Source organism: Passer domesticus, chromosome 1 (assembly GCF_036417665.1).
Source record: "Passer domesticus isolate bPasDom1 chromosome 1, bPasDom1.hap1, whole genome shotgun sequence".
In the NCBI taxonomy this organism is placed as follows: Eukaryota; Metazoa; Chordata; class Aves; order Passeriformes; family Passeridae; genus Passer; species Passer domesticus.
In genome coordinates, this window is record NC_087474.1 from 17,835,417 (window position 1) to 17,854,246 (window position 18,830).

At 39.5% G+C, this 18,830-nt stretch overlaps 1 long non-coding RNA gene across 1 annotated transcript in view; it reads left to right on the plus strand.

Annotated features, from left to right (window-relative positions):
• The first annotated feature begins 1,893 nt into the window (after positions 1-1,893).
• The window catches only part of LOC135287178 (uncharacterized), a 42,446-nt gene continuing 25,509 nt past the window's right edge, over positions 1,894-18,830 (plus strand). Inside the window, exon 1 of the long non-coding RNA XR_010351008.1 lies at positions 1,894-2,049. This is a non-coding gene — a long non-coding RNA (uncharacterized LOC135287178). The remainder of the gene's footprint in view (positions 2,050-18,830) is intronic.

Genomic DNA, 18,830 nt, shown 5'->3' on the forward strand with positions numbered 1-18,830 from the left:
AACAAGTTAAAGGTCTTATTAAATTCCCTGAAGTGTCTTATAAAACAAAGCATTTGGCAGCACAAATACTGAGATGACCACTTAATTAGTTTACCAGTATTTTAATCTAATTGTATAAATTCCAGAGCACAATTGACAAGGTGTTTGCTGCTTGTGGGCTTCATTATAATTTAAAAATCATTACCATTGATAAAGGACTGATTTTATTATTGTTATGTATGTTTACATGTGAAAATCTACCACTAGACCGATTCTTCTTTTTAGAGAATCAAATAGGGAAAATTGTTTCTATGTGCTCTTTGCAAGAGGTCTCCTTTTTCCTGCCAGATTTCTGCAGGCTACTGCTGATTTTACTAAAACTGAAATGCTTACTTTGACTTTGCATTGTGCATTATTTTAATGGCAGAAGATGGCATATAAACACCTTTTATCTACTTTCCCTCCTCCTGGGCTTGCAACATCAAAGATAGTCCCATTCATCTTTGTTTCAAGGCGGGCTGTAAGTTTTCATCTGGCAGGGTTGTTGAAAATCAAACTGACTGTACTTGATCACAGTGGGGTCTGCATGAAAATCCATCTACAAGTTGAGCTGTAATACTTACCTGTCAGGGCAATTTGAGAACAACAAGGATGATAAGCACATAAAACTGAAATGCTGTTGTTTCACAGTAGGACTGTTCCACCACCAGTGCAGCAGATAAGGCTTATTTAAGTAACTGTGGAGCCATGTGCAAAGCCACATGATTTTATCCCAGAGGTTCTTAGATGCAATTCCTTGCGATAATTTTTCTTTCCACTTGTCCTGACTTTGTATTCCATATTGCCTGGGAATTATCCCAGGTAAGGAAGGAGGATTAAGGTGTGTGAAGGAGTATTGTGGAAGTGTCAGTAAAAGTTTCTTTTAAACTTTAAAGGAAGAGCAAAAAAACCCATGCATGTGTCTTGATGTCATGTGAGGAAAAAGTGCTGGTTTCCAGTGGGGCTTAACTTGTCACTGGAAGGCTGATGGGTGCAGGGTACAGCCACCACAGGCACAAGCTGAGGGTTCAGCTTCAGCCTGTGGCTAGGGAGTCCTGTGTGAGTTGATGTCTTGGTTGTAGCAGCAGACCCAGCAACAGATCATACATTTATTTACACCTTGTTATTCTATCAACTGTATCATTTATACATGCAGAAGAGTGAAAAAATGAGAGAAATGCTCTCCCCTTTCAAAATGAAATGCAGTTTGCTATGATGTTTTACCATTTCTTTGCACCTTAATTTGTCAAATAACCTTGATATATTAAACAAACAAATAAGCACAACAATTCTTTTTTCCCCTGAGAGTTAGCCTTGCTTTAAAAAAAACATTTCTTTTGACTTAGATATGCTGACACTGCATAGACATGAGTAATGCTAAAGAAGCTACTCCCATGAGTAAGTTTTGGACATCATGTATTTATTTGGAAATTCAGTCATTAGCTATACATCTTCCATAATTGAGAAAGTTTGCCAAATATATGAGTGTTTATACATGTTTTAGTGGCTGAGCTAGTCTTATTGCCTATAACTTAAGCTTTCTGAATCTTTCCATTATGTGGCCATGCTTATACCTCAGCCAAACTTTAACAACTGGGACTGAAACTTTCCAAAGAAATATTAAGCCTCAGGCAGAATTTGTGATGGAAAACTTCAGCTAAAAGATTTCAGATTTCTCTGAAAAGAAGAGAAAGAAATTTGTTTCTTTAGCTCATATTAAGAAGAAAAAAAAAAAAAATCCAAATCTTACAGAAAAGCTGATGCTTTTTCTGTAGCAGTGTCACAATTCAGTATTTGGGAGACCAACAGTATCTGGAAAGAGACTTATAGCTGCTCCTGGGAAAATGTGTGGGAGTTTAGTTGAGCCATGATCCTCAGGGCAGTTACAGCTTGTGTGTGCTTGGGCTTTTGTGCTCCAGTCTCCTGAGGATTTGATCTGATTGTAGTCCCTGTTCTTCCCAGCCTCAGAGAATGCCATGGAGCTGAGGTCGCTGGACATGCACCCCAGAGCATTCCATATTTTTGGGCCAGGTGGGTTGGGAAGAGAGGGGTTGTGGAATGCTGTCTGTCCTTTCCATGAAGGAAATTTCCATTAGCAAATTATATACAAAAATAAATGGGGGTTGTAAAGTCAAGTGCTCAGGAATTAGGAAATGCCAGAGTGATGTTTCCTGTGCTATCTTCCCTCTTTGTCCTTTTTCTGTGCAACCGTTATGATGCAACTTTTGGGCACTCAAACTGCTTTTACAGGTTTCTTGTTTAAGTTCTGCTTAAATTATTTTCTCCTGAAAATTAACAACAATTGAAAAAATTGTCTAGCAGCGATGGCTGTGCATATTACAGAGTAAAAATGGATTTCTTTTCTTGAGCAAAATGTGACTTTTTAAAATCAAGTTTTAATGCTGTTGGAACTGTGTCCTGTGACCCTAACAAAAATAGACGTCAGTAAAATGTACTGTATCTCTCAGAGCTGTTGCCTCTCTTCCTTGTCTTTTGTTGGTTGCTGCCTTATCATTTTTGATTTGTCTTGGTCCTTATCTTAATGTTATAGCCAGGAGATCAGTATTCAGCAAAACAAAAAAATGCTAGCTAAAATGGAGCAGTTTATGTTGCCCTAAAGAGGAAGGAAGGATGCCTCTTCCTGCCCAACCGATGGCGTGCTCTGCAAGGCGTTACTTATTGCTCTGCTTTCCCCTGTCTGTTTCCTGGAGGAGGCAGAAAGCAAATGATAAACGTCCTTGGCTGAAACTTGCACAAATTAGGTTACAAAGACAAATTACTCCCCAGATCTTCTTATTATGTATCCTTGTCAGATTTTTTCCTGAAATTAAAAAAATAGGAATTCTGTGTATTCTTGTTCAATTATTGCCTGCAAATATATAAATTAAACATATCAAAGCAGAATAGCTTTTAATTGTGTCAGGAACACAAGTTATACTTTTTTTCCAAAAAGAAACCAGTCTGAGTGAAGAAGATTTAACAAAAATGGTGAAGTTCCTACTTTCATACTGCATCTCCACAGATGCAGCACTGTGGGCTGAAGCACAGCAACATGGATTTCATCAACATGTCTGTAACAGTCTCAAATTCCTTTTCATGCTTCAGCAGCTCTGCTGTCACCTATTTTCACACAAGTCATACACAAGAAAAAGGTGATTTCCAGATTTTTAAGCCCTTGAAATTAATCTCTATGAACTCCAGGTGGTTACTCTCTTGTACTATATTTGAACTGGGGTCTCTTTTGATAGACATTGTTGTACATAAGAAGTAAATAGGATCCTCAGGTCAGTCTTGTCCAGTGCAGGGAAACCAGAGGGAGCCTGTGCACACTTGTGCCCTGCAAACAGCAGTCACGTTTTCCTTTTGTTTTCTCTTGAGCTGAGAATGTTTATCCAGCTAGTTTGTGAATCCAGCTCCGTGGACGTCTTGCTAGGCTGTGCTTGATAAAGGGTTGCTACAGGCTGTTGTGAGCCTGTGTACACTGAATTCCTTATTGAGTAAATGTAAATGAGAGGATTTGAGGACTTCCACAACAATTGAACTCTTCAGTTCTGTAGCAACCCTCATTTAATCTGTGTGAAACTCATCAAAGAACACCTACCAGCCTCACCAGTTTTGGATGTCACCAGGAGATTTTAGGGCATTGCAAACTCCTGAAAATCGAGGGGTGGTTTTGAAAACCTGAACAAAACATTTCTCAGTAACTGTTCATTTGTTTTACTCATCAGCTTTTCTTCCTTTTTTTAGCCTTCCACAGGCTAAGAATTTTTTTTCTTAAATAACAAGATGGTGCTGTTGGTTTTGATAACGTGCTCAAAGGTTTTGTAGATGTGGTGTCTTCTGTGCAGAAGACTGTGGTTTTGCTGGTTTCTTTCTTTGTTTTGTACTCTTTCTGGTGATGCTCTGAGACTCTTAGCTGGTCCTCACTGATGTTATGCTCAGGATACAGCTCCTTACAGGCTACTCTTTGTTTCTTCAGGTTTAAGTCTTTAAAAGCTTAAAGATCTTTGCCATTCTTAATGTGTCTTATGAAATAGGTGATGGCTTTTTTAGTACTCAGAAACAATACCTTGAACTGAACCTCCTTAATTCTTTAATTTAAAAAAAACCTCTTTAGATCCTGCGGTTCAGTTTAGATCCTAAATTGTGCCTGATTTGTTCCAGGTTCAGAAGGACTGAAGTGATCCAAAGATGCAGTTTATTTTCTTGGTCCTTTGATTCCCTCCTTACCTGAAATTATACAAATTAAAACTGTTGAAATGTTTTGCTGCTAATATTTTATTAATGTGTTTGACTTGCCTGTGCACTATACCTCATGGAGTGAATGCATGTTTTTATGTCTCTTTATATTTGCATGTCTCTTTTGGGCTTTTGAGGGTGTGCAGGTAGGGGTGTCCTAGAACTACGCATCTTGTCCAGCTAAACTAACCTTGAGAACATTACTTTGCTTCACTGTTACCAGGTATTCAGGGAATTAAAACTGGAAACTGCCTGCCAGGAGCTCTGCTTAGTTTAACAGCGATCTGATGTTGCACTTGCTCATAGCTTGGCAAGCTCCCCTTTATTCCCAGAGGATGCGCTAGTGCGGCGTTGGTGTTACCGCAGCTGTGCTAACTGCTTCCTTTCACTACCTTGCTCCAAGGCTTCTCTAGAGTCAACCTCTAGCTGCACTGGCCAGGCTGCCTCAACACCTTCCTCCTCTGTTGCTGTCAGAGGTTTTGAGAGGCTGTCTCCACATCTGATTATTTGCTAGCTGCACCTCCTGCGCAGCCTTAGTGATGGCTCCTGCACACAGCTCATGCCTTGCTTCAGCCTGTAGCATTCTAGTGCTGAACAGCAATCTTGTTCTTGTACAGGAACCCAGACATCATCATGTTGAGAAGAGCTCGATTTCCACTGTTGTCAGCACTGTGTGCTCAGCAATAGCTATTATTTTCATTTGTATAATTCACTCTTTCCTTCCAGCACACCAGTGTATCCAAGAACTGGAGTAATTTCAGGTGTCTGATCCATCACCGTGGTATGTTGGCTTCTGATGTCCCCAAATCCCAAGGAGCATGCAGAGCTCTTTGCATGGATTCTACCAGAAGTGGCTCTTCTGGCAGTGGCTCTTGTCTATCAGCAGCTTTCCCTCTGGACAGTGCAAAGTGCTTAGTTCCTGACAAGCATGCCTGTGGGCACAACCTGGCCTGGGACCCAGTGGGAAAAAGTTTATTTTATCCACTGTAGGTCAGATCTTCTGGCCCATTGCCCTCTGTAATGGGGTAATTGCTCCACTAGCCACTATTTCTCCAAGTGTATAAGTTTGACAAAGGAGCCCTCCTCTGGCAGAGAATTAACAACAAATCTCTCTAAAGCAACTGCATTTCTCTTTTTACATTTCTAATTCTCCAGCAGTAACCTGGACCAGGGTCTGTGGCTGCAGTAAGTCGGCAATTGCCAAAGCACTAAACTACTGAAGACTTGCAAAATGGTCAAAGATTTGCAGCCTGCCCTGCTGTGGTGATTTAACACCAGCAGGAAATTAAGTTCCCAATAAGCCATTCTCCTTTCCTACCACCCCTTGTGGTAAGGGAGAGACAAAAGCAGAGACCGGGAATGCAGGGGCTGATCCCAGGCCCCTCCTGCTGCAGAGAGGGAGGAAAAATGGTGTGGGGTGCTCAGTGTCACCTCCTGAAACCGTGTCCCCAGGGATGATGGGGAAGGGACGGAGGAACATCCAGCCCATGCCCGCACAGCGCTAAGCCCCGGCCCCTCTCTGAGACCAGGACATTTGCTTATGCCAAGACATGGGACTCCAGGCTGGTTTCTCTTCCTAAGGTAAAGCACAGGGACTCAGCTTGGGCAGAGTGGCTGCTCCTCCCTGCTGGGTGTCAGCAATCCAGGATCTGGGCTGTTCTCCTGGCTGTTCCAACCAGCTCTGTCCCTTTCCAGTAGCCTCCTGTTGCGCAGGATCCTCGCTGGGCTGAGCTGGGTTGCTTGTTCCCGGAGAGCAGAAGTTGTCACCTCCCTTGTGCCAAGCACCAAGCTGGCTGTGACCTGCTGCAGACACTACCCTGAGACCCTGCCCTCCTGTGCCAGGGGTGGTGCAGACCCCTCAGCATGCTGGGCTCTCCTCTGTGAGGTTCTGGGGCCAAGCCTGCTCCTCCCAGCCCCTCTCAGTGCCCAGCAGGGCCCGGGGGCTGCTGCTGCTGCTGCCTTTCGGCCACTCTTGTCACCTGCCAGGGCCACCCCCTGTTTGCCCCTGGCTGTCTTGGAGGGAAGGGCACCGGTGTGGGCTAAACTGTCTGAAGGTGAGAAAAAGCAGCTGGGTGGATATTTTAAACAGAACATTAGTTACATCTGTAAATCTGTAAAAAACAAATGCCAAGACAAACCTTCAGCGAGTTTCTAGCCCTGTTTTTTGTCTCCAGCCCTTCAGCTCCAGCTTTTCCTGCTCCAGAGAGAGGGATATTGGTGGCACGGGCATTGGACCCTCAGATATACTCTTCAGCCAATGGTCCAAATCCATATAACATAACTTTAAGATTGATTTTCTTTTTTAGTCTGGAGTATTCCTCTTTCTTCTTGTGATTCAGAGAATACATTTTTTGTCTTTTTTGTAGAGAAAAGAAGAAATGCTTGAGAAAAGAAGAAATGCAACCTGTGCATTAGTGAATGTGTTCATTGTCCACTGCATCCACTGCTGACCTCCTGGATGTACTGGGACCATAGCTCTTTTGAGAGCCTGCATTACTCCAGACCATGTCATCATGTTGAAATACATGTATTCAATGTGCTGGTCAATAGCAGGGAAGTGGAAGGTGTGTCCAAGTCACAAAAGCTTTCCAATATATTCCTCACAACTGCTGGCTCCCCAAATACTGTTCTTCCCTTTATCCATTGCAATTCAGTTTTGTTGCAATTCAGTTTTTGTTGAAGGCAGGACAGGGCAGAAGAAGGGTTTTCCCTCCTTTTTACATTGGCTTTTTCTCCCACTGGCTGGGTCAGGAGATGATGGGACCTGGCTTTCCCTCTGTTACTGACCCAGCTAACATCTGTGAGGGGTTTGGAGACAAATGCCAGAGGAAGAAGAGCTATTTAAGATAACAGACGGTGTTGGGTCAAGTGGGGTATAGACTGCCAATGAATAAATCTTATGTAGAAATTAAAAAGTGTCCCACTATTAGAAGAACATGGTTTTGGAGGCTAGGTGGTGCTTCCTGAGGTTGTGTGACATGATGTGTGCTGCAATTGGGAACTCCGATTAATTTAAACAGTGTCTTCATTCTTGACCTCTTGTTACAACCTAGGAACCATGTTTTCAGGAGTTTGAAGATTTAATAGTCTCTTTTGATGTCAGAACAAAGTATTTTCCATTAGGTTAAAACTGAGGAAGGAAAGGAATTTTTATGTTTTATTTGCATGTTTTTGCACTCATATGTCATTATGTCAATAAATATAGCATAGAAATAGGTTATAAATATGAAGTACATTTTATACCTTTGTTATATTTAGTGTAATAATTACTTGGAAAGTTGAAGCTGCATTCTAGTATGGATAAGAGTTTATAGTATGAGCTTCCAGAAGCAAAGAGCTGGGATTTTGCTGAAAAAGGAGACCCAGAGTCCAGCCCCTGCAAGTTGATTCCCCCCTCCATGCTCCTATCTTTCTCTTTAAGGTGAGAAGATGTCAAATGTCTGAGACTGGTTTCCATAGGTAGGCTGAGGACAGTCAACCATGAATTATAATTTGTATGGTGGGAGTCCCTTAACTCCTACACTGAATCCACTTAAATGCTTGGAAATGTTAAGCTAATAAAGTTTCAGGCTGCCACTGAAATCCATCCCAGAGTCTGTCTTCAATAACCTCCTTGTAGTGATTAATGACAGCAAGCCCGTTGCTGCTTGTAGTGAAGGATTTGCTTGTATCTGTCTGCGTTTGCAGATAGCGAAGTTTCAGATAACGGATTACAGTTCCTGTGGTTCTTTGTTGCCTAGAACACGGCACAGAAATTTTACACCCCTGTAAATTGTTGTCAAATGCTGCTATTCTGGTTTAGTTAGCCACGTGTTCACTTTGCATAGCTGTAACCAAGGAGTTATGGTGTAATGGTGGAAGGAGAATTGGGACCTTTGATTCCGGTGGTGTATCGGTAATTCAGGCAGTTTTTTTCCTTCCATTTCTGGGTAGATGTATACTAGAATATTTTTATAGATGCTGAGAGCTCAGGAAAAAAGAATTAGCATGACGATACCTAGCAATTTGCTATTGATGGCTTGTTTTATTTACAAAATATCTGTCCTTACCAAGTTCTCCTATTTTCATTTTTTGTCATGCTTATACTCACAACATTAAAATTTTCAATTTTTTTTCCTTAAAAAAAACAATGACATGAAAGTTTCTCAAGTATAAATGAAACAAACTCTAGGCATCATGAAGTTACAAAATGTTTTCTATGTTAGTACTAATATTCATTCTATAATTTTATTGAACTAACATTTTAAAAACTCTTCAGCTCTTGGTAGGAAGAAGAGACAGAAAAGCAAAAAAAAATTCAAGTGATCAAAATATCTTACTCCCCAGGATCATGTCTTGGCTATTGCCAATGCTTTTGATTCTTTGAGGATGTCTTGTTTCTCATGGTCAAACCTCAAAGAAATGGAGTTGCTGAAGTTCCCTCCTTCTGCCTTCCTGCTAAAACTCACTGGTTTTTAGATTTCTTGAGTGCTTTGTGCAATAGCTTCAGGCATTAGCTGTATCTGTCAATTAGAAGCATAATGGTAAATGTTTTGACTGTCAAAAGCATCCCTGTAATTTACAATATGGCTGTGAGGTCCAACTTACACATATATGTGCTTGCAAATTGAATGTCGCTTTCTGTTTGGTTTGGTACCAGTCACAGTGCATACAAGCACATACACAGATTTAGTGTGTTCAGCCACAGGAATTTTTGTTTACTTTGTTAAAGAAAATACCTCCTGTTAAACATGGGTGAGTGAATAAAAAAATATCAGATTTCTGCAAACAGATTTCATCTGTTTCATCTGACAGATTTCTCTTGACTTTGAGTGGTCAAACCCTGCTTATTATCATTTTCTTCACTTCCTTTCTAATTTAATTTTGCATTGGTAGATATTTTTTACATTGTATCCTTCCCTTTGGATGCTTCCAGTATCCTTCCCATCAAAATCAATTTTGCCTTACTGGGGGAAGGGAGGGAGAGGCAGGAGAGCAATGGTGGAATTCTCATTCATTGGTTCAGCAGTACTGAGAGAGCTGAATGAAATCTTTCCACTCATCCAGCTTCTACGGCCTAATATTCACCACCTTGTGACTCCTTGGCTTGTGCTCATGGACACTGAATGCCCAGATGTTCTCCACATGAAATGCTAGCCAGGTCTGGGACTGTTCAGCTTCCAAGGCAAGGCAAAACTGGGTGCATTGACTCTAGCAGGGCAAAAAGCCAACCTGCACCTAACCATGTAATAATTTACAGATACATACGAATCCTTCATATTCTGGAAGATATTTTTCATTTGGTGTAAATATATATGTCCCATTAAACTGAGTAGCAGTTATTTGTGTTCTCAGAGAGGAGAATAACTTCTGTGTTTCCCTTCTTACAAGGCATATGCTGTTACGATATATATTTTTAATTGATTAAGAGGTGGGAACAGTAACAGTGTATCTGATCCAAGTTTTTAGCAAAAAGACTCTTTATTGGTCTCCATACTGTGAAACATTATTCTAGGCATGATCCCAAAGGCATTTTTAATCATCAGGATAGATGAAAAGAATATATATTTCTAAGTATCCTGGAAGTACTAGTAATTTAAATTACAAGTTTATCTTGTTAACATTTTGTTTGGTGGGCAATAAGCCACAATTCAGAAAAGTTAAACAAAATCCTATCTTTTTTAGAAAAATACATTTCAGGGCTTTGTAAGCTTCTCCCTTCTCAGCCCTTTGCCATTTGCACGGCAGGATCTGGAACACTTACCATAAATAATCTCCTTGTCACTAGCAGAGGGGTCAGCCCTGCCACGGAGACTGGGGTGGCTGCAGCAGCTCAGGTTACTGTCCAGCAGAGACCCAATCATGACCATGCCATGAGTATCCCGAGACCTAGCAACCTGTCCTAGACACTGTGTGACCAGAAATGAAGTCTCATATCAAGAGCACAGGGAGATGGAGACCTTTGTGATATTTGCAAGGCTAGTGAGTGGCTGTGGCTGGCACACAGCTCCAGCTCATACCCGCAGGTAATTGTGGGGTTGCCATGTGCATGTGTAATTTCTCTGCTTGGGAATGTTGCCCTCACTTCTCCTGTCCTCCACAGCCACAACATACCCTTGGCAGTGCTTCCCTGAAAAGTGGTCTCTGGAATTCACCCTATCATTGTATTTTTATGTTTTAAATAATGCTAAAACATTTTAATATGAAAGGCCAATGTAAATATTTATATATACTTAAATAACCTAAATGAATATGCATTTCTATAGACTCTTTTCTTAGAAAACCCCCCACAATATTATTCCTTTCCTTTGCAAATGATTTATAGTATGAGATTCTATCACTATTTTCATAAGCTCATACCATATGAAAGTATAGCATGGACTATCTCAGGGCTATTAAAATAGGCGATGAAAACCATAAAGTTATGAAAGTACACAATTTTATGATAACTATTCATATGTCCACTTTGAAATAAGAATATGCCACGTAAAAGTTAAGTTTTATGAGCAGACATGTTAGCACGACCTCTTATTAAGGTCTTCTGTTAGTTTCTACTAAAAGACTTGGTTCTCAGTTGTTTATAACTCTACCATCTGTTATCTGCTTAGGCTGAAATTTCCCTTAGCGTCAACCTGGCTTGTGCTGTATTAGCTTGGAAAACTTCAGCCAGAATTTTCCATCCAGTAAGGGGAAATGGCTTTAGCCATGGTAAAACTGCTTTTTGAATAGTAAACAAACTTCTTACTTTGAAAGAGGCTTCTTAATAAGGGGATGGGGAAGGAAGGTCTCAGAGTAGATTTTTTGTCTTATTCTGAAACTGAAAACTTGTCAAGTGGAGTTTATAAAACAAAGCCATATTATACAGATGCTGTGTAGAAATACTGTAGCCTCATTTCTAAACTTCCAACCAGAATTCTCATTCATGGTGAGCATCTCAAATCCCTGGAAGCTCAGGTGTGTGATTAGAAATCATATTTCTGACAGCAGAGGAGAGTGACAGTGTGTCCCACCTCTGGAAGGTGCAGGCCAATGGGCAGCCTTGCCATTCCCAAGAAGAATGGAGTGTGATGAGAAAAGCATAGACCTGTCTGAGCAATCTTTTGAGAGGAAGAGATGGCAGGCAATGACAATATTCCAGAGAGCTCATCTTGTCACATTTGGCAGCAGCATTATGACCCCATAGGCTGCCACAGTGCCTGAACATGGAAAGACACAGGAGTTTTCCATCCTTCAGTGGTCTTACTCCTTTATTTTACTGCTGTCTTCCCAGAGCAGTACCCAACTTTTTGGTAACAAAATCTCACTGCAAAACTCAATTTACTTGGGCCAGGGAGGCACTGCAGGCTGAACCTGTTATTCTCTGCCTTGCTTTGGTTTCTGGTGTATCTATTCTGACTGGAGACTTGAACTAGATGTTGACTCCAGATTTTGAGGGAAATATCTCTATGAAAAAATCTCCAGTTTTTACCAAAGATTTTCTACTCCATAGAGTTTTGTTCATTACTTGAAAAAAACCCCTCAAGTTTTGTTCGTTACTTGAAAAAAACTTTTATGTTGAGCTTTTTAATGCACAATGAAATTATTGAAGAGAGTAACAGATTGACTGAAATTAACAATTTCAGTCCGAGTTCAATTAAATTAACCCAAATACTCCTTGCTACAGAACAGCAATCAGAGCAACTGCTAAACAAAAGGCTAAAATGTCCCAGTGAATGGATGTGACATTGGTCAAAACCCTACTCCTTCCTGAGGACTAGATATAAAAAGGAGAGACTTTTCTTAATGTTTGGGTGGGGAAATAAATATGAGTTACCCAAATTTCTCCAGTCAGGGAAGGTCTGGATACCTGTGCCCCAGCCCCAGATGCGTGATGTTTGCTAAAAGCAGAGTCCAGTCCTGAGAACTGATATGAGGTATCAGAAGTGAAGATCTGGCCCTAAAATTCTTACTTTTTTTACAAAACAAGAAATAGGCACTCATAAAAAGAGGGACTCCTGGAGGGCAGCTCAGATTGTGCTCGATCTGGGCTGAAGACCACAAAGCTGCGGAGAAGCTCATAATCATTTGTCTGATATGAACTTTGAATTATGAAGACCCTTAGAAACAAATCTGTGGAAGGATGAAGACTCAGAAAGACAGAAGATAGTCTCTAGCTCAAAACATCTGTAAGATATTTACTGAAAGCACAGCTATAAAATATGGCTTGTAGGGTCCTGTTAATCTGTACAGCCTGGTAAGGAAGGGTATTTCACACAGCTTAGCAACTGGGCAGCAAGTCTTCAGACAGAAATGGGGAAGAAAGCTTTGATTGATGTGATTAAAATAAAAGGCAACAACTTTCATATGGATGCATTCTTGCACAGTAGTAAAGAAAAATATTTAAAGATAATTACTGTAAACAGGGAATTTGCTGAATTTAAAAAATGGTGTTACATGGGAATTATTTTTTTTATGAAGACTATTAAGATGCAGTTATTTCATTTATGCATCATGTTACCTTAGGTTAATTGGTATTTATTTCAAAAGAAGAATTCACTGAGATAATATGATAATCGTGTAGTCAGTTAACTGGGTTTGCTAGGAATGATTGTATTGAATATCAATATGAGAATCATGACAGGAATAACTATCAAATTGAAAGAAAAATAGAGATGTATGAGAAATGAATTACTGGCATGAAAATGTAAAATTATCTTTCTTCAAGCTTATCTGTAAATTCAGAATTTTCAGTCCAATACTAGACTTCATAAAGAAAAAGTGTTGCTTTCATTTATATTATTTAAAATCTCATATAAAGCATCAGATCTTAATGATATTGAGATTTAAAAAAAATATTTTCAGTTACTTTATTCCTTTAGGAGCCATCTAAATTTTTAGTGCTTATTTTGTTTATGTATGTGATATGCATTGAAAAAAAGATTGAATCTTATGATAAGATTTTCTTCAGCTATTAATCTTCTAACCAGTCTCAAATTCTGTTTTTTTTTTTTTTTTTTTTTTTTTTTTTTTTTTTTTTTTCCAATTTTGCGGTAGGGCAGTATTTAGATGACATGTATTTTTTTAGTGGTGGAGTAGAGGAACATCTAAGAACAAAGCTCCTCTTTTATCTGCCTTTTGCTTCTTATCCACAGCATTTGATTCACGTCATGTTGAATTGAATCTGCTCTTAGCCAAGAGGTACAATCAGTTAGTGGGACTGGAAGGGGGAGATATGCCTGGAACGTCCCTTCCCTCTCACCTTAAAAGCTAAGCTCTCATTGTGTTTCTAAATAAGTTGGAAGCTGGCACTCGTTTCCTTGTAACCTGGCTATTAGACCCTTTTTCCATTGGCACAAGGCAGACAACTTGGTGTGTTTGCTCAGCTCAGGGCCCCATTTATGCTGACAAATTTACTGTGCCAGAAGTTACATTAAAGAGTCATACTGCCCTAGTTGTTTTAGAACAGGATTCTGTAACATGGTAAACTTTCCTACATAAACATTTACCTATGCAGAATTTATGTCTCTACAGTTTTACCTTTTTAAAAAAATAAAAATCACATTTTTCATTCTTGAAGTGGTGAAGACAACTTTCACATATATAATGCTACATTACCTTTTCCTGTTTCCAGAGAAAAAAAATTGTCTACTCTGAAGGCTAGACCTTTCCTTTAGATTTACAGCATTATCTGTACTCAGCTGAAAAGGTTGAAGAGGTAGGAATCAAATAAATGGACACTTCTGGGCGTACCGGTCCAGAAAATAATAACAATGAAGGAAAGCAGCCTCAATATATTTCATTTCCCACTAAATGATCATAAACATAACATAAAATGGCTCTCCTAATGTCTCTGAGTGTCATATGTGAGTATCTGGTACTCCAGCATGGTTGCAACGCAGCCTGTTGCAACTCCTTGCAATTTGGCAACATTTTAGATATAGAATTGTGTACATGTTGATGTGAAATATCTTGGTAAGTGAGAAGCAAGTCTTTAAGACAGGGCTTTAGAAAGCTCTTCATCAGAGTGATTTGTCTATGAGTAACTGGGTAAGTGTGCTGAGGAAGTGGAGAAATTTGAGCATGACTATGAGGAATAGCTATGAAAATTTACTGAAATAAACAATTGAATATCTACAACAACTGCACTCTGAATTGTAGAGGTGTTTGGTTGTGTGGGAACTTGGAAGTTACTACCTGAAGAAAGTTGTTGAAACACTGTTGCTGCAATGTTTGTAATGAAAATAGATATGTTGCATGTGTATTGAAATGGAATTGGTGCTGGACACACTGAGTCATTGGGAACCCTTTCTTCCTTTCACTGACTTTGGCCTGCAAGCCATCACCTAAGCTGTGAAAACTTTAACCTCATGTTTGTTTGGTATTAATACACGCCAACATTCTTTAATTGATATAATAGCATAATTATAGGAGTGTTGCTCCTTTATGGTGCTTTGACTGTATCTCGGGTTGGGAAATCCCCTGGGGAATGCATCAGTGGCCGGGTGGTCCCCAGGCCCACCCAGTCCAGCTCTGTGGTCCGGCACAGGCCGTGTGGGTTTGGGCAGGAGTCCTGGCTGCAGCAGGAGGGTGTTAGTGTCACAAGGGCTGCCTTTTCCCATGCAATGATGTCCCAGATAGCTGCTTGGGAGATGCAGCTCTGCAGCTCCTGCAGCTAGCTAGGTTGAAACAAGCTTAAATCTCTCTGCACCAGGCTCCGCCGCGAGGTGTAAGAGTGGCCTTGAAATGCCTTGGGATAATTAAGTTTTACTTTAGAAATCTTGCCTCACTGAGCTCCATGGAAAAAGTGCAGTTGGCTTCACAGGGATAAAACCTGTCTCTTATTCTTGCTAGATTTGGAGTAGAAATCTCAGCTTCCACTACAGTTAATGGAAGTCACATGCACGTTCCAGGAGGAGAGCAGATCTCTTTCATCTCTTGAGTACCATGCTCCTCTGTGGCACTTCCAAGGCTGCATCAGTTATCGCAGGTCCGTTTATTTTAATGATGCAGCAGGAGTGTCCTAACTTCCTATGAAGGTACTTTGTTGTAATTATCTTGTATGTCTAGGGGCACCACAAGGGGTTACATTTATTTTACTGCCAAAGAACTGTTGTTTCAGCTGCAGTTCTATGAAGAAACAATCACATCTCCAGCAGTTTGTTAGATTAATCACAGGTGTGTAATCCCAGCACATACCCTAGAGGGTATATCCTTTGACCCGTTTCCTTTTTTAAAGGGGAAACTCTGAATTAATATCACTTGCATTGCTTATCACCATTCACATTGGGTTTCTGCAGGATGCTGCAAAAAACAAACTAAAAGCTTCTATGACTTTTATTTTACTTGTATACAAGTGAGGACTGTAATTTAACAAACCTGATTGGTCATTGGCAGAATTCCCTGGAATACTGAAAGTTAATGATAAAAGCTTGAATGCAGAACTAGTTCAGGAACTAAGTAAAGCTTTTTGAAACAAAGAATTTGTCCATCCTTAGCACACAGCTATGCTCCAGTGTTTTGTTCCAATGGCATTAGAATAACTAATTAATTGACTCATCATTTGTTACTTTGCAGTAAGCAATAGGTAAACATCTCTGATCCTTACCAATCTATCTAGTCATTGCACAGGTTTAAAATAAGATCACCTTTGGTATTAACTTAGTAATTATTCTTTCAGGTTAGCAGTAGCATAAGGATGCACTATTTCCCAGCTTCATTTAATGCCTTGTGCTACAAACCAACATCAAGTAAAGGTTAAGAGACTTCAGAGACAAAGCAGAAGGTTTTCTGGACTTTTACATTTCAATTATGCTACCATATAAAATGGAAACAAGTAAATATCTAAGAACTCGAACTTTTGTTGACTATAGTATGTTTAAAAGCCTCATCTGGGGAAAATTAAATGAATATGTGAGAAAGGATATGCATTTACTTTTGTTATAAGTTGAATTCTTACAATAAAACATCCCTAGGAATAGAATCTCTGTAGGGGAATGAATTTCTCTACATTAAAAAGAAATACAGCCAATGATTCATAGAAACATATGAACTGTTTTACTCGGGAGTATATTTTTAAGTAATTTTGGCTGCTTAGTCCTCTGTTTTTTTTTTTTTTGAAATGAGATTTTTTGTTTTACCTGAAGCAGTGGGTTGGTATCAGTGTCTAACACAGCACTCCAGAGACATGTGTGCACTGTGAGAGAGTGGAATGAATTATTAGGGCTTCATAATAACTGTATCTGTATTTCTCAACTTCCTTGTTGAGCCCTATCCTGAAACAAATTCAGACTCAAGAAAAAAAAAAACCACTGCTGAAGGATTTTTCCAAGACCCAGCTTCACAGCAAAATGTAGCACTATGTGAACCAGTTAACACACATCCAAATAGGTATTTAATTAAGATGATGAATGCAAATGATGAATGACTATTGGCGTGGATTTTGGAAGGACTCTTGCGGGAATGGGGCTCTTCCCAAGCACAGAACCCTGTGGACTGCAAGTCTGTGGCAGTGCAGGTGTGCAGAAGTTGTAAAGCAGTGAGGATGTTAGTGGAAAAACATCAGGAAAGGGTTAAATCTGAATTTTCCTGCTGTCTGTATTCTTTACTCATATTTCCTGAAAATCTAGAGTGACTCTTGAATATTTAAGAGCTGGATTGAATATAAGTCTTTTGTATGCCTTAAGGATCTGTTCAACACGCAGAGTACATTCTTACTTCCCAGATTTATCACTAAGCACAGAAAAGCAAGCTTGCTATTGTTTTAGAAGTCTCTCTAGGAAAGGAGTGGTCTGGTGGGTCTTGCAGAATAAGGGATAACTGCAGTTCTTCAAGATATTTGTATGAAATGCATCCAATGGGGATTCAAATTCCTTCTGGGATTTCTTTATGGGATAGGGTATTGCAAGTAATAACTTTTAACTGCTATTAATAATCTATTAACTCCTTTGATGGCTCTAGTGAACACAGCTGTGTGACAGGAAATCTTGTTTTGGGAGAATGATGTACAGAGTCCACCCTGAAAAAGATATTTGTGAGAAGAAGAAAAGGGATAAAAAACCCAAGTGCCTTGTCTCAGCTGAGTGTTTGCTTCTCATACTATTGTGCTTTATAATAGAACCAACTTCAAAGCTCAATTAACACTTTTATGAACACAGTATGACTGGTGAAATAGTTCACTTTTTTTTTTTTGTTAAAAACCAGGTTGTTTTCTGCTAGGGTGAATTCACATGAAGGCTGTCTCTAAACAGCCTTGACTTGAAACTTAATTGAAAATGACACATAATTCTGCAGAAAATGCAAAAATGAACATTAGTTTCTTCTTTATGTAAGGTTTTCAGTCACTGTGATTGGGCTACTGACAAACGTCTGCTCTGCTTCCTACATAAGGCTGCTCTGTTGCAGTAGTAGAAGATCAATCAGAGAAAATGACTAATACTGGAAATATAATACTTCATTTTTCAGGCATTGCTAATTTGTTAAATTTGGCCTGCAATGATCCAAACTATTAACAACCAGTGTGTTGCAAGAGGAGCAAGAAACCCTGTTTGCCCCTACTGAATAATTTCATGGGCCATCTTTGCTTTGAGAGCTGTCAAAAGAATATGAACAGTAAGAAGGAAGCATATTAACTTTATAAAAATAAATAAGCCTCCCACCTCTATTGCTTCCATTGAATGTTTAGTGATGTAATTTTACCAAAGGACTACATAAGAACTGAATAAAGTCTTCAGGATTTCTCTACACGGTGATAACCTGGACTTGCACCAAATGCTTCTTTTGCCAAATCCTGGGAGTACTTTTGCTCTGTGTAAGTCTTGGCAAGAGAAAACTGTAGCAATTGCCACCAACAGGCTGTGGAATAAGTTTATTAGTATTTACAGAAAGAGGAAATACAATGATCATATAATCTAGTCCAATGGGACATTTTATGCTGTTGTTATTTGAAATTTAAATTGGGAAATTATAACATACGAAAATCTGATTTTACTGAAATCAAAGGGGAAAACCTGCAGTGATTTTAATTAAGCAGAATTTTATTCAAGATCCTTATTATTATTTTTTTAAATGAGAACAGTAAACATTGAATACTTTGTAGGGGTATTGTACAGACAAAGCTTCTCCACGTGTGGCTTAATTAAGATTCACAGTTCCTCTGGATGGGGAGGTAAAGTCACTCCATTTCGAAGGAATTAGATCACTTAAAGCAGGATAAAATGTTGGGAAATGCATGCAAGAACTGGGCCAGATATGCCTGATTTATATATGTATACATAACATAAAGCTGTATATTACGACCTGACAATCTCACTTGACCCCAATGGATGACTTACTGCTGTAAATAAGTTGTCTTACTGCTGGTCAACACTCCCAGGACTGACTGACCACGGCCCTCTGTAGCAAAGTGAGTATTAAAAGCTGGATCTCAGGGGTTAAACCCAGTGCATTATCCATAGGCAACCCTTTCCCTGACTCTCAAGGACAGCCCAATACCAGAACATATTAATACAATAAATCTTTTTCTTCCCCTTTCCTTTCTTCCCCCCTCCTTTTTTTTTTTCCTTTTTCTTTCTTTCTGATTTAAACCCCACCAGGTGTAAGGAATACGGGTAAGATTT